The 17,318-nt window shown below is 35.8% G+C and overlaps 1 long non-coding RNA gene across 1 annotated transcript; it reads right to left on the bottom strand.

The window, feature by feature from the left end:
- Window positions 1–394: 394 nt before the first annotated feature.
- LOC139073395 (uncharacterized) lies at window positions 395–14,932 on the bottom strand. Its single transcript, XR_011522067.1, has 2 exons — window positions 14,720–14,932; window positions 395–3,105 (listed from the first exon to the last, which is right to left on the bottom strand). It is a non-coding gene; the product is annotated as an uncharacterized lncRNA (long non-coding RNA).
- Window positions 14,933–17,318: the final 2,386 nt, after the last annotated feature.

The following is a 17,318-nucleotide window of genomic DNA, read 5'->3' as shown; positions in this document are numbered from 1 at the left end:
AGTAATGAATATATAAATCAAGGGGTTTCTGTATAAATTTGGAGATTTCTGAGTAATCTCTTGGCATTTAATTTACTTTTTCCTTCAAAGTTTGTGAAAAAGCCTGTAGGCTCCCCAGAAAGGCAATAACATCATGCTCTAGGAAACAAACCCTCTTTGCTCATATGGAAACTATCTACCCCTGACCTCTTTATTTACTGAAACCTAATAGAGCCACAACACATCTGATGCTGCTCTTTGCAAACTGGATGATTTTAATCCATTTGGCTTCAGAGTATGAGCTAAAGTGTTTTTATAGCTCACATTGAGAATGTTTTTACTGAATCCTTGCACAACATGAGCCATATAATAGGTCCTATGAGTTCGTCGAGAGGTTGCTGCTACCTTTGTGTCATTTTATTTTTATTTTTTGCTTTGTGTTGTACATTGTGGGTGAGTTCCATACATGAACTATAATTCTTTGCTCTTCACATTAAAAAGAATAACGCTTAGAGTGATGGAGCATGGACTCTAGATTCAGACCACATAGGTTCAAAATTCAGCTCTGCCACTGATTATCTTTTTGACTTTATGCAAATCATTTTCATTTTCTAAGAATCTACTTCCCCATGTATAAAATATGTATAATAGGGTAGTTGGTAAAGTTAAATAATAGGGCTTATGTTAAGTATTTGGCCCAGTTCATGTTACAGAGTAATCAACAACTAACTACAAACCATTATTTTATTATTAAATAGAAAAATTAATTTTCCCCACTTAATTTACCTTAAATACTTAGCTAATGTAAAACATTAAAAGTGACAATTCAATGACAAACTGATCTCCATTTTTCTTGAGAGCCAGCTATCACCATCTAAATGGAGTCGATTTTGGATAATTATGGTTAAACAGTATCTTATTAGTACTTTCAAACTTGAAAGCTATTTAGCTTGACTTAGATATACATTTAATTCTAATTTATCTTTAATTCCAGATACAAGCATATGTTTCATTTAGGGAGAACAGCTAGACAAGGATTATTTTGGTAGATTTTTAAAAGAATTTCTCATGAAGAAAGAACAAAATAATGTCTGGACATCTGGTAAAATTCTAAGCCTACAAACAGATAATTTAAACATTTTTTTCTCCTACAGGGAACTATAAAATTGCCACACACCCTCAATCTTCCCGTTTCTCATGCATAACGTCTTAGTAAGTTTCCTAAAATTTATTACACTAAGGGCAGAATAGGTGAATAACAGGACATAATGTACTTTAAGAAAAATCTAGGCTTTTCTTTTTTTTAGAAATCCCCCACTCCAAACAGGTTTACTCTTTTATGCTTCTAGAAAATCATGAAGATGTGGGTTAAAATTTGAAAATAATGTATCCTTGGCTCTGGTTGGATGAGAAAGCATAAGGAGGAGTTGTGGGTGAGGAATATTTAATCTGTAAAGAAGTACTTCTGCTAGAGGTAGAGGGATCCCCAGTACTGTAAACTGTAAGACCTTGGTTTGTAGGTTGCACTGAGTAGGGAAAATATATATAAAATCATTAAAGAGTTCTTTGAGAATTTTTTTGTTTTGATTAACTTTTCGTTTTATCATTTGTTTATGTGAATCATTAAAGTTTCGTTTTCAAACTCAGTGCACTGAGAGTGGTGATGTTGCCGATGGAACTGGCATAAGGACGGCAGAAGCAGGATGCCTCTTCACTGAAAGATGGACATCTGCTGTGACTTAGCATCAGGAATCCAGACCCAATAACCAAAATTTACTTTTCGTGTTTCACCTTTCTTAGCTATTTTCCTTTCCCGTCTTCCAACTCTGCTTTAAAGCCATGATTTCCAGCCACCTCTGGAATGCACACATCGTTTGCCTTCACTTTTGCCTCTGCATTGCTGATTCTCCGTCTTAGGTACCAGTCCTTCTTGCTAGGTCTATAAATGTACTAGCATCTCTCACATCCCTTCACTCTGCCTTCTGCTCAACCACCTTCATCGTTCTCTTTCATTATGGTTTAAACTTCTTGATGAAGTAGTCTATATACTCTGTCTCCACTTTCTTTCTTCCCATTTTTTCCTCACACTCTCAGAATTTAGTATCTCTTCTCATTTTTTTTTTACTGAAATTGTTCTCTCAGAAGTCAGTAAAATATCCTAAATACAATAACTAGTTAACTTATTATAACATAATTAGTAGATACATGAATCTCTGAGGCCAAATTGTGAGCTACTTGAGATCAGGAACTGTGTCTTATTTATTTCTACACCCAGAACCTAGAACAGTGTTTGGCACATGATAAATACTCAATAAATATTTATTGAATTAAATATTCAAAACTATTGATAAATAAAATTTTATGACACTCTAGTGGAGAAGGAAAACAATACCGAAGTTGCCTGTTTTAATCCTCAACAGATCCTGTGGAATAAGTGCTATTACCTCTGTTAGGAAGTGAAGAAGTTTATAAAGAGTAAATTGATACTTCTTGAGTGCGTTTTTCCAGGCACTATACCAAGGGACTTACATACATTGTCTCCTTTATCCTCTCAACAACCCTGAGTATTCAGAATTATGGTTTTCATTTTTACATATTAGAAACCTGAGACTCAGAGTTTAAGTGATGTGCTCAATATCACACAAGCTGTGAACAGCAGTAGGATTCAAGGCCACATGTGACTGATTCTAAAGTTGGTGTTCTTTCCACTCTCCTTTCAAACATGTTTAGTATCACATGTTGGCAGACTTCCAAGGTGGGCATGAGTGCTCCTGGGGTATCTGAAGACTTCCCAAGGGCTTCATTGGCATGCAGAGTTTCAGGGACTCAATTTCTGGTCAGGAGTATCAAGTGGGTTTTATTTTCCACCTCTCCTTTTACAACTACCATGCTTCCACTAAAACGAGAAGATATCCTGACCTCTAATCTTGCCATTGAATATTGTCCCAGAGGGTGAAAAAAAAAAAAAAAACAGGCAACTTCATGATAACAAACAAAAGGCAGTTCAAAATATCAGTGTCTGGGAAGGGTTCCTTATCAAGGTGCCATCTGCGCCTCAGTAGTGTATTTATCATGGAAGAGGAGCTAAAAAGTTTCCAATTTAATTCTGGAGAATCAGTGTTAAGCCTGCAAGTGTAAGAAAAATTTTGTTAGTAATTTATAAAAGTTAAAATTTATAATATAAAATAATATTCTATATTTTCTTTAGCATAAGTCCTGACTCATCCAGGAACAACTAACATTTATTCACGAATGTATCAACTAGTTGGAAAAAACTCCATCCACATTATTAAAAAACATATCCTCATAATACTATACTTTTATTGTAAAAACTGTCAGTATTTGGATTACACTTATATCGTTTTGGCCAATTATATACAAATAATATTTGAAAAAATAAATCTGAAGAAATTGTTTAACTCTCAAGTGATAGAAAGTTAAAAAACATTTATATGTTTTTGTTATAGAAAAGTATGTTAGGGTGATTTTGAGCATAAAGATATATTACAATAGGATAAGTTCTGTGGGGAAAGTGGGATGGAAATATGAGTTGAAAGAAAGGGAAGTGGTCAAAATAGTAACTTAAAAAAACTTGCTGATGTATTTTAAAAATGAATAATGACTGTTAAAACATGACAATGTATAAGTTACATTGGAGAAATTAAAGCGTTGAAAGAGTTTTATTTTAAAATATCTATATTTAGACTGCATCAGAAATTACCACATTTGTAACTATTTAAACTTTGGAAAAATACGAATGGTAACTTATAAATGTGCTAGGGAGTAGAAGTGTTTTCAGAATTCTTTTAGGAGCAACACGAGCCAAACTTTTGAAGACAACTTTGTAGAAGTGGTAGAATGTGGTGGGAGTGCCCTGAATATACACAGAAAACCCTGAAGTCTCCCGCAGCTTCTGCTTTCCCGGAGGACTCACTCATCCTGTGAATTCAGGCAAGTTACGTAGCTTTTCTGGGTCTCGCTATCCTCATCCACGTCGTGGGGACACCCACACCCACAGGTTGTTGGAAGAAGAAGGGCGTGCACCTGTCTAATGCAATTAGCACAGTCTTGGCTCACGGAAACCTCTCAATAAATAACCACTGCTAGTATTTTCACTGATATTATTGTTATTGCCATGTTTTAATAACCAGGCCTAATGGCCTTAATATCAATTTGCAGAGAATTTGCCAGCCCTTAGGAAGGGCAGGTCTGTGTCAGCTCTCCACATGCAAATTTCCGTCACTTAGCAGGGGCACAAATGTTCACATTTTGCTTGAACGTAAATCTGTTTCTTGTTTAAAATTCTTCTGGCCTTTCCTGTAACTGCCTCTTCAGTGCTCTTCCTTCCCCTCCCCAAACATTGGCCCTAGGCCCACCCAAAGGTTTCTCTCTTCTCTTTTATCCGGAACTGCTGGTCTCGGCATGAACTCCTCGACCTTGCTGACTTCTTCACCTCTCCCCATGCCCAGGCCTCCTCTCCTCCCAACACAATTTAGCCTTTTTCCAACATTCCGCCTGAGGCCAGTAGAGTCCCTACTCTGTCTTGAGCAAACTCCTAATTCTTTTGGAGAAACTCTCCACAAAATTATTTTGCAATTACGTGTTATGTATCATATTATTCTAATTTGTTAAAATGTAACAATTATCAAAAGGAAATGTTGATAAACAGGCTGAGTTATAAGTTAGTATCTCAGCAAAACTGCATTGTCAGTAAAACAGCAGGAAACCAGAAGAGGCTAGAGTGCAACGAATTAACTTTTGGTAACTTTAATTGCGAGCTAGATCTTATGCTCAGTCACGTACTAAAGCAATAATGTCCAGAAATATCCTAAGGTATTGGTTAAGAAGGAGTCTTGAATTTCTGAGATGAAGGAAATTCTAGAAAATATAACAGCACACTTCTTTTACAGCTTTATTAATCTATTTGAAAATAAATTTATACCATTTTATTAAGTCCACAAGGACAGCTGCAGAATGTTAACAGAGAAATAGAGAAAATAGTATATCAGAAACATGGGATAAGAGTTTTTTCCATTAAACACAAATGTAGGCATCTTTTTCCCCTTGGCAATTTGACACGCCAATCCTTCCTGTCCAGCCCTTGTCCACTTAAAATATATTATTTAATATTTGATACACACTAATGAATATACATACCATATATGTAAGATCTGAAGCATAATAATAATAAAGATAATAAAACACTTGTGATCCACCACCTAACTTTCAATGATAGAATATTATTTATTCTGTTGCTTCCTGCCCCGCCCAACTTTTCCTACATTTTCCACCTTATCTCCTGCCACTCTCCATTTGCTTAAGTCACCAATGATTTGTGTAGCCTCAACCAAATGCTTTTACTCATCTTATTCTTTTTAGCTTTTCTCTTTCTTGTTCTTTATCTCTTCAAATTTACCCCATTCATCAAGGACCATGTCAAATCTTAGCTCTTCCATTACAACAGCCCCTACCACACTTGCACAGAGCAGTAGTCCCTGTGGTTAGCCAATGTAACACATACGTCTGTACGATTTACCTGCTACTTTCCTTGCTAAAATAGTAACCCATCTTAGCTAGCTGTTGGGTGCTTTCTCTTCATTCCTTCAACAACTTGTTGAGCACCCACCAGGTGATGGCATTGTTCGACGCAGTGAGGCAAGAGCCGTGCCGAGACCCTTACAGGCATCATCTCAAAGACTTCTGATGGTCATCTTGTGTGCTGACATTGGTGTTACCCTCAGCTTACAAATGAGGACATTGCAGTTTGGAGAGGCTAACTGGCTTGCTTAAGGTCACACAGCAAGTAAATAAGTGGGAAGCTGAGATTGGCTTCAGAGCCCAAGTCCTCCTAATGCTGCTGTCCCCCTGCCAGACCCTTCACAGCCACGGTGACCCCACCGGCTGAATCAAGTCAGATGCTTGGTACACATCGCTGTCCCTTGGTCTGAAGAGAATTCCTAAGCCTCCCCAGTACAATCTGTTCTTGGTCAGAGTTCTTTTGAATCCTTCCTTTCCCTGTCCAGGCAGTGCTTTTTTCCCCATTTTTCTAGTTCCAGTCTTTTGTTGAATGACACTGCTTTAAAACTCACATTTTCTTTGATCCCTGTGGTCTAAATGGCTGCATTTTGTAGACTCAGAGGCATTTAGTGACTGTTAAGGAAAAAAGAGAATAACCTCCAAATCCCTATTGCCTTTCCCAAATTATTTACAGATTCCAGTTACTAACTGAAAAGAGGGCCTTCATTCAAATATGAACAAAGGGAGTGATGTGGCATTTACTCAACATTTCATTTTTTTCTTCTTGGCTCTTTTTACTCCCCAGCTGTTCAGTGTCCTTTCTCTTACATCCAGACTATACCAGGCTTACCAGTCTTGGCAGAAGAGGAAAATCTGTCCCAAAAGGAAAATTGAACTCTCTCCATTGTCCTTTGCTTAAAATTCACCTACCCTAAGGTCTATTTCCAAGGATATTGGCCTTTCCATGCCAAAATGATGGTGAGTGCTTGAGAGTTCATGCACTTTGTCTTTGACATACATATGCACGTTGAAAAATACTTATTGCGTTTGTCGCTTATTCTAATTCTGAGAATAACATACATTAACTAAAGAAAGTTTGGAAAATTAGGAAATTACAATTTCCTTCTTATCTTTCTATTACTATCTTTAAAAAAATTAGGATCATATTGTTTATATGGTGTTGAACCTTAGTATTTTCTACTTAACATTTTAGTAAGAAGATGTGAAAAGAATATGAAAGGGAGAATCCTATAGGAAAATATTAACAAATTTGCCCATGTAAAATTAAAATGTTTTTAAATAGCAAAAATGTTATGAATGTGTAAAAAAAGACAAGTAAACATCAGAAAACATCTGAAGTCTATGATAGGTAGAAGAACTATAAACCAAATAGAGAAAGAGCTCCCACAAACAAATGAGGTGAACAACCTAATTAAAAACAAAGACCGTGAGCAATCGATTTATAATGGAACCACACCCTGACAACGTTGCGTATTTCCAGTCTTTTAAATCATTGTCAATCATCAGACTTAAAAAAGATACATTATTATTTCATTTGTAATTGTCTAATTATTAGTGTTAGGGCACATTTTAATATAACCTTTATAAAAAGAGTTGCAGTAATGTTGTAATTTCAGAATAAATGCAGAGAAATAATTTGTTGGTGACAACTTTCGATTATACCACGTGGATAGCCAACTACTGCCTACTAGTCTGCAAGTTCGTTGACGTCTTTTTGTCTTCAGCGTCTGGTTAAGAATGTGGAGTCAATACATGCCCAGTTCATATTTTTGAAAGAAAGTGCAGAAAACTGATGTCATTGAGGCTTTTGGAATCTCTCTTTTCATTAGTATTATATAAACTAAAGTGAGCATTTTCTAAAATTAATTTGTAATGATGTTACCATGAAAATAGTTGCTGTTTTGCTCTTTGCTCATGGGAATTTAGCACATCATCTTCAGCACACGAGGCATGGGGATGTGATCAGAAATATCTGGAAATAGGCCACCAATCAACAAAATGTTGCTTAACGTTTATCTGATTAGAATTTTTGCTAAGTCATTATAAGTGCCCTGTACAAGGAGACTTGGGAATAAGACAATTATGAAATTAGTCAGAGTAAGAAAAGAATAGTGGAAAGAGAGAGAATGACCAGAAATTAATTTAAAAATGGGGGGAAATTTAACAAATTAAGCAAAAGGAAAGAACTAAAGATGAGGAAGTGTAACTAATGAATCACACAAGTTTGGCATCTACTCTGCTTTATAACTCATTCAGCAGTCTGCTTGGGCTCAGCTCTTGGAGTCATCAACTGTTCTTGGAAGCCAGGTGGGTGGGAGCTGGGAGAGTACCCAAATATGAAAGCATCTGCTGACATGTTGCCACCTCTGTGTCGAAGGTGGTGGCTGGTGCTGATGCTATCCTTATGTTGCAGCAGCTTTCTTAGGAAGTCTGTGATTAGATTTTAGGATGATTTGGAAGACAAAGCATAACTCCTCATTCCTTTAAATATGGGCTTCTCATCATGACTTCCTTTCAAAACAGTATGAAAAGGGAGAAAAAGTAACTTTGTAGTGGGGAAACTTGACAAACTCTATCTTAGCTACACAATCAAGGTTAACATCAAAGGTGGTAAGTCATGTGGGTAGTACGTACCCTTGATACACTGTGAGGAAAATTGAGCTTTACCTCTGTATTCTTCCTCCCAAACCCAGTCTAACCATGGAGAAAACAGCAGACATCTCAATTTTGGGACTTTCTAGAAGATACCTGATCTGTACTCCTCAAAATGATCAAAGTCATGGAAAACAAGGAAACAGATTCTAGGATCTCCCACCATTAGGAATTGGCAGTCATGCTGCTGAAAATGAGGGCTAATTGGGATACAATTTTAAAAATCAAATTTTGAAAAATGTGAAAGAAATAAAATATTAAAATAAAAAGTCAAACTTGGAGTTTCTCTTATAAATAAGGAATTGCCAGCAATTTCAGAGTTGTATTTACCTTTTTAGTTCTCTAACATTATCCGATCCTAATGGTTGTCAGTAAAAGATGCCTTTAAATATCACAAAGGTTGTCAGTTACACTTTTGATTTTTCTAGCAAAATCATATTTTCTGGTACTATACAATTCTGGAAGGCAACACAAATTTTACTTATACTGGCAATTTTTTTTTTTTCTTTATAAATAAAGCACAAGTAGAAGTCGAATATTCTCTGGGTAAATTTTCTATCAATAAATATTAAACCAAGTGTAGTCAACAAATTTTTTAAAGAGAGAAACTTCTAAAATTCTCATACATGTTCTTCCCCTCACGGGGCCTCTGGGTGTGCTAAAAACAATCCCTGATGAAAACTTGCAAAGTTTTCTTTTTCATTCTGCAGCGTTATGTGGAGCAGTCGTTAATCAGGCCACAGTTGATTTAGTTGCAAGCACTGGCTGCGGTGTAATTTATCACTACAAGCCTGTGCATGGTCCCCTTTCCTGTTGTTTCCTGGATGTTTCCTTGCCTGTGACAGCATGGTGACTGAGTTTTACTTTCTGCAGTGTAATAGTGGTAGACATATTTTTATTGCCTATGTTTTGGTATTTTATGGACAATTTTGAGAATGAACATAAAGCTAACAAAAACTTGAAAAAATATTATTTTGCTAAAAATGTTAAGAAATCAGAATAATCTGTGATGCAAACTATTAATATGTGATCATTGTCCTTTAAATTAAAGTCATCAATTAGAAAGCCAAATCATCATTTCTATACTTCTATTGCTATGCGTGTGTTTAACACAAAAGAAAGATAGGATACAGATTATCCCATTGGTTGTATTAATTGATAATCCAGAACTACATATACCTGTGGTTAATGATTTTTATTTTATGGGGTTTGTATTTTAAAACAGAGACTCTGGAGCTCATTTTAAATTTAGTAAGACCTCCTATTGGGACTAAAAATAAAATCAATGCTATTTGATCAAAACATATAATGAATAATAAATTGAGATAAAACAGTGTGACAAAAGCAGTTAGAAAAAATCCTTAATATGATTTTTTAATTAGAAATCATAATAAAGTTTAAATGTACATAGTAGTATTTTTTGGACAGTAGAAAGAGCACATATGAAGCTAACAAAATACAGAAATGATTTTGCTCTACCATGTTAACAAATCAGCATGTTGAGATGCCATGAAACACAGACTTCTAAGATCTCAGGACCAGAAGCAAGCCCCAAGGTCAACTACTGCATCAGCTCACGCAGGGCTTGAGACATGGCCATCCAGTCTTTGCTTGAACTCTCTCAGTGAAAAGATTGGTCACTTGGTTACCAGCAGCTCTTTCATCTTGAATGACATAATGAATAGAAATTCATTATACTAAGTCAAAATCTGTCTCCTTGCAATTTCCAGCAGTTTTTCCTGATTCTGCCTCAAGCCGCTAAAGCTCACAGCCACAGTGCAGTGAAGAACATATAGACTAATGTGTAAATTGCTGGGTGTTTGTTTGTCTTTTCTTTCTTGAAGCACAGCTTTGATTATATCATTCCCCAGTACACACAGTTCCAATGGTTACTCCATTGCCTACAGAATGAAGTCTGACTTCTTTGATTGCTACAATTGATAGTGACCAATATCTATCCCAAACATCTGCATTATTTTTTACTGCTATCTTCCCTGAGGTATTTATCTCTTTCTCCCTTGTATGTTAGTCATTTACATAGATATCAGTTTCATCTTACTCTACTGTGTCACCCTTGAGAGTAGAATCTGTGCTTGATATAATTTGGTATTACATGGTACATTTTGGCTACTCAATAAAGACTAAATCACGGCCTCAAAAAGTGGACATGCTCCAGATGGCTTTGAGCAGAACAAAACAGAAATGAAGCATCGCTTCCCTTGTCCTTGACGCTCAACTTCTATTAATGCAGCCTAAAGTTGTCTTTACACTTTTAGCAGCTAAGTCATGCTGCAACATCATTCTGACCTTGCAGTCAACTCTAACTGCCAAATCCTTTCACATGAATTGCTGCTAATCCTGTATGTGCGAGGTTAATTTTTTTTTTAACAGAAATGTAGAACTTCATGTTTCTAGCTCTTAAATTTCTCCTTGTTTTTTCTGGCCCATGCTGTCAGCCTGTTGAGAATATTTTGAGAGCTGATTCCAACATCTCTCCTATTAACTCCCTCTTCTAGTCTTGGGTCATCTAAAACGTCTATAGTCATGTCTTTTCTTTCTTCACTCAAGTGTTAACCAAATGCTGAACACTTGCCTGGCCAAGGGTGGAGGCATGGGCAAGACAGCAGAGTGAGAGATCCCTCCAGATGGCAGCAGTCCAGTCATCAATGCTTGTTTTGTGCAGTCAGTCAATCAGACATGACTACATATAATTACTATCACCAGGTTCAGGGATTTTTCACTTTTTCACCAAATATTGGGAGAGATTTTATTAAATGTCTTGCAGAAATCACAATGCCCTATATAATAAGTTGTAGTTTTTTGAATATCTATTTATAAAAAGTACTTAAAAGTACCATTTTTATGAAATACCTATTGGGTTCAAGCACTCTATTAGACATGGTACCAGGTTTACCATTTTGAATGCTATCAGTTGCAGACATTATTATCCTGACTTTAAAGATGAGAAAACAAAGTCTCAGAGGGTAAACTACTTATCAGAGATTTCATAGCTCTCAAGTGTCAGGACTGGGCTTCCAAAGTAAGGTCCAGCTAATGCAATGCCAAGTCCATCCTTAACTCTTCTCTTTGCCTTACTCCTCATATTCAGTCCAACAGCAGCAACTCCTGCCAGCCCCACTTCTAACATCTATATCCCAAATTTAATCTCTCCTTCCATCCCCATGACAATCTTCTGGTCCTTGGGGACCATCATTTGTTCCCTGATCCTGCAATAATTTCCCATCTAGTCTCTCTGTTTGCATTATTGCCTTCTTTAGGCGATTCTCTAGAGAACAACCAAAATAATCTTTTAATCTTAAATTAGATTATGTCATTCTTCCACTTAACCACCTTCCATCACACGAGCAAAAGTTGTAAACATAGTTTTATGGGCTATATATCCCTATTATATTAGATATATATTAGACTTCTAATTATCCCTTAATGCATTGCTACATTGTTTTCCATTTCTCATATTGTGGCCATGCTGGGTCTTCTTGACATTCCTGACATATCATCACATATCATCAAGCTTACTTCTTCCTAGAAACTTCTTCTATCATATCCTTTTGTAGCTGGTTCTATCTTATATCAAGAGCTCAGCTCAAATATCCCCTCTTCAGAGATTTCTCTCATCTCCCTATTTGTCTCCTCTCAGTTGCTCTTTGTTATTTTATTTATTTCTCATGTATTTAGTTATAATTATTATGTTTATTGATATCTCTTTTATAAAAAAATTTCCCCCTCATAAATATAAGCTCCATAAGAGCAGAGAATTCTATTGTGTTTTTTACTGCTATATTCCCCAAAACAAGCTCATAGTAGACTCTTAGGAAATACTAGTTAAATCACTGAAATAACTGTCTGATTTAATAATAAATAAACTGCAATAAAAAATCTTTTTTCTAAAATATCAAGCATTTCCCTAGCCATGTATGTAACACAGATTAGAAAAAAGGGAAAAAAATGAGTAGGGTGGAATTAAAAAAAAGAGAGAGAGCATATTTTATACCAATGACTCAGGAGTACAGTTGAAAATAAAACCATATTGAGAAGGAATGTACTTTCGCACATCCTGACAGTAGTTTTCAATATCAGGATGTGTCACTGCTGGCATACAAATTAGAGAAAACAAATGCAAGTAGCAGAGATGGTAGGAGTAGAAAAGTAAGCAAAAGGAGGGGGCAAATATTGCTTTATTTCTTATAAGCCAATATTTAAAATCTTTCTTCAAGAAACTATGCACATTTATCTATAAAGCTAAGGTTGTGTACTAACTTAACAGGCATTAATATCAGTGGCAATAGCCTTCAAGTGGTATTTCTACTTAAACTAATTTAAAAAAAACTCTACACTTAACAAAATCATGTTCTATAACTCCAGGAATTAAGGAGCAATTATTTTTACTATAGATCTAAGAGGCTTAAATATATGTAAATATGCATAAATTTTAGGTATAACTTTACAGCAAATTATTTCTTAAACTTGTACCTACTACTCAATATACTTTTTGTATCTAAGAATTTAGGGTGATAAAGTAATTTTACTTTCATTAGAAAAATTTTCAGGGAAAATTTGAACATGTTTTTTCAAATATATATTTCATTATTCAAAAATCTAGCTTAAATATGTTTGCCTCCCAATGTTTGCTCAGGCTATTGTCTTCTTTTCTGGAATGTTCTTACCCTTCTGACAAAACCACGTAAATATCCCAAGAGCCAACTCAATTGTCACCTTCTCTATGAAGATTTCTCTGATCTCCTTCCCAATATATATATATGTCATAATTAATTGTTCCCTCTCTGATTTTCCCAGTCCTTTCCTATGTCTCTAATATAGCACTTATGCTTCATTCTCAAAGGATTTGTAATCTAGTGTGAAATGACAAATACGCAACTTATATTACTCCTGTTCTACTCTCCAGGACCTCTAACAGTCTCTGGAACATACCAGATTTTCAAAATTGATTTATTCCTTCCCTCCCTCTCTCCTTCCTTCCTTCCTCCCGTCCTTCCTTCCTTCCTTCCTTCCTTCCTTCCGTCCTACTTCCCTTCATACATTTGCTCAACACACAATTATCAAGTGCCTGCTATTTACTAGGCACTATTTTTAGTGGTGAAAACATAGCTGTGATTAAGACATATTCTCAACATTCTAATGAAGGAGAGAATAGAAATGTTAAAAATAAATAATGTCAGCTGATGATAAGTGCTGAGTATAAAAGTAAATAAATACTATAGGCTAAAAGAGGAAAACAAAGAATAACTAAGAGGGGAGGCTCCCATTTTAGGATAAGGGGAAGGCTCTCTGGGAGGATGCCATTTGAGCTTAAACCTCAATGCCAAGAAGAAACCAATCATGTCAACCTCCTGGGGGAAGCATCTTTCAGTTAGAGGACCAATGAGTAAAAAAATGCTAATAGAAGAATAAACCTGACTTGTTTTAGGGAGAAAAGCAAAGCTGGGGGGATTCTGTTGATATCAGTCAATGTAGATTTATGAGCAAGGAATATTCCTAAGGATAAAGAAAGTCATTTTACAATAACAAAGAGGTCATTCATCAAGAGACCACAACAATCCTAAATGTATAGACACCTAATAGGAGATCTTCAAAATACATGAAGTAAAATAATAATACAACTGAAAGGAGAAACAGATACATCTATAATTATAGTGGGAAATTCCAATGCCTCTTTCTCAATAATAGATAAACAAGTAGACACAAAATCAGCACGGTTAGAGAAGACCTGAAAAATATTAGTAATTTGACCTAATTGACACTCACAGAATAATCCACCCAACAAGAGTAGAATACACATTTTTTTTCAAATGTAAGTGGAACATTTAAGAAGGTAAACCATATTCCAGGCCATAAAACAAGTCTTAATAGACTTTAAAGGATTTAAGTCATATAAACTTTGACCACCACTGAATTAAATTAGAAACGAATAACAAAGATATCTGGAAAATCTTCAAATATTTGTAAATTAAAGAACACATTTCTAAATAGGCCATGAGTCAAAGAAGACATTACAAAGGAAATTGGAAAACATTGTGAATTAAATGAAAATTTTTAAAAAATTGTGAGATGCAGCTAAATTAGTGTTTGGGAGGGAATTTTATAGCATTAAACCTTATATTAGACATGAAGAATGATTAAAATTAGTGACCTTAGCCTCCTTTGGAAGAAATTGGAAAAACAAGAGAAAGTGCAATCCAAACTAAGCAGAAAGGAGAAAATAAAGATAACAGCAGACATCGATAAAATAAAATTTAAACAACAATGAAGCAATCAAGAAAAATCAATGAGATCAAAATGTAGCTCTTTGAGAAGATTAATAAAATTGATTAATCTCAAACCAAACTAATCAGGAAAAAAAAAAAGAATAAACAAAGTACCAGTATCAGGAATGAGAGAATGAACATCATCTCAGATCTTACAGACATTAAAAGCTTAATAAGGGGATATTATTGCTAAGTTTACGACCATAGATTTGACAAATTCTATGAAATGGGAAATTTCCCTAAAAGATAAAAGCCACCAAGCTCACTCAGATGTGCTGTTCTTTGATTTTGGCCTTATGTCCTCCTATTCAGAGGGGCTTCCATCACAGGGTGGTGGTGCCGAGGATTTGTTCTCTTTTCCTTCTTTCCTGAAACACAGCTTTTTGTATATCCATAGCAAAAAAAAAAAAAAAATCCAAGAGAAAATTTCTGGGGTCAGGTACCTAACCTTTGTCAATTTCAGCGGCCACTCCTGGGTCACATATTCTGCCCCTTTGGCCAGCAGGCTGGATACTGTGATTGGCAGCCTCTCACAGCCACAAGAAGCAGGGGAGGGAATTCGCCAAAAAAGAGACTTGTGTCATCAAAGAAAAGGGGAAAGATGTCTTTGGCTGGCGAAACCAACATTTGCTCCAAGGAGATCTATAATTAAGGAACTTCTGTGGGAAAATTGAGGAGACTCTACAAAGATGAAGTTTGTGCAATACCAGTTGGAAATTGAGTGGTTTCCCTGGAAGTCGGACAACAAAGTATCTTGTTTCTCTAATGAATGGAACTGGAAAAGGAAGCTTACTTCCCTTGCCCCTTATTGGGGTAGACGAGTGTGTACCAATAATAAAATAAAAGCCTTTGCTTTATTCATCATAGTGAATAATTGGGGACAAAAAAAGAAAATTAAAAAAAACTTACTTATATGGTCCCTGAAATAGATAAATGGTTACAAAAACATAATTGTAATGATTATAATGCACATAAATAGAATAAAGATTATAATCCCACTGCCACCTGTCATTTCTTTGATCTACTAATACCTGGTTTGGTCGTTGCATTTCTCAGTGATTCTTAGTTCTTGATTCACTACTACTTTCCCCAGTACCATTACTATTTTAATTCTTGGCCATTTCAATAAACAAAACAAGTGATCCCTTCAATACTTCGCCTCTTGGATTTCTGAGCCCAGATTTGATGGGCACCAAGTGCAACATCCATTGAACATGTTTCTTCGATGTCACTTTAAAAACTCTCCTGCATCCAGACAGGAGGTAAGCTGCTCTGCCATAGCCCATTCTGAAAGCATCATTGCAGTATCCGCGACATAGCTTTCTGTGTTTCTAAGATCTCAGAAGTTGTACTCCTATCAGGGCTAAATCACGCCCAGTTGAGAACCACTGGTCTAGAAGCTGATAAAGCAGTGACCAGAAAGATCTTCTAGTTATTTATTGGTAGGAACTGAGATGTATCTTATAAAATTATTTCCTGAACATGAAATAAATGTGATGCACCTAAACATACAGATACAGACACTAGGGGTTTCTTAGAAACACTCCAGGGATATAGGTCTTTGAAAATACCGACATGGTGCCATAGCCCAAAGGCAGATGCTCAATAACTTTGCTGAAGTCCTGGATCCAAATCTCTATGTGTTTTGACTAAAGAATCAAACGGCATCTTTAAACAAATTGTTTAAAGCTTTGTACTCTCAGTCCAAGGATAAGTTAGATTCTCCTCAAGAATTAAAAAGGATTTCCTGTCTGCAGTGAAGTAAAAAATGAAAGAATCACTGGAGAAAATGCAAGGACCGGACCATCCGGCCCAGCCCAAATAAACACTTTTCCTTCTTTTCCTTTTGTAAAACAAACACAATTCAACCAAAAGTTTATCTTTTCTTCATTTGGAATTCTGTTGTGGTGCTCACATCAGACAGAAAAAGTGAAATGCTAGTGAACGAGCATGCCTCAGAAGGGGAACATAAGGCATTTATTACAAACGAATTCCAAATAATTAGTGGAGGAGATCATGAAATGTTCAGAGGGAAAAAAAGGGCTCAATTTCAAACAGGAGGGGGTCTGAGCCATTAATGGGTAATCTGCACGACTTTTGTTAATCCCCTGGGGCTCCCGTTACAGGTGGTTCATATTTCTAAGCAGTGAAGTATGTGAATGAATGGAAAATTTCTCCCTAAGATTTTCCACTACCCAGCCTTAGCATGAAAAACCCTATCCCAGATCAGGCAGCTGGTTTGTTATAACTTTTAACCCAGAGACGGATCACCATTCAGTCTTCCCGCTCGCTGCTGTTCACCAGAGCTTTTCCTTTCTACATTTCTCTGGTGTAGAATTTCCTTTTAGAGAAAGTTTGCAGTTAATTTTTAATATAGACTAGAAGCGTTATTTAGGTTTGAAAAGACTGGAGCACTTGAGTCAATGTTTGTATTTATTAGGTATGAGAAGGACATTTCATATTTTAAAAGAAAAAAGTACATATACTTTATACATGAAATGGCTCTAACCTCTGCCAATAGTTGCAGTAGAGATCAATCAGAAAAATTTCGATTATTTTTCCTAGAAACATCATCTGAGTTTAAAAAGTACCAAAAAAGTATGTAGCGAAATGTTTTTAATTTTATACAAAAAATAATTTAGATAAGGAAGATTGACAAACGCGGAAATACACGGAGAACCAAAAGCCAAAACACAGTGCTGTTTTGTTTAAATTTATTCCCAGGAGGCTCCTATCACAGTCTCTGATTCTAGTGAAGTTGGTCTTCTTATTTCATTAAACTTCTGGGTTTCTTTCTCTCCCTGTGCCTTCTTACTTCTGATTCTTCCTTTCCAGAAGGCAACCCATATGCTTAGACCTACAGCT

The sequence above is a fragment of the Equus przewalskii genome, chromosome 9, assembly GCF_037783145.1.
Source record: "Equus przewalskii isolate Varuska chromosome 9, EquPr2, whole genome shotgun sequence".
NCBI classification, from domain to species: domain Eukaryota; kingdom Metazoa; phylum Chordata; class Mammalia; order Perissodactyla; family Equidae; genus Equus; species Equus przewalskii.
This window is presented reverse-complemented; position numbering and strand designations above follow the sequence as displayed.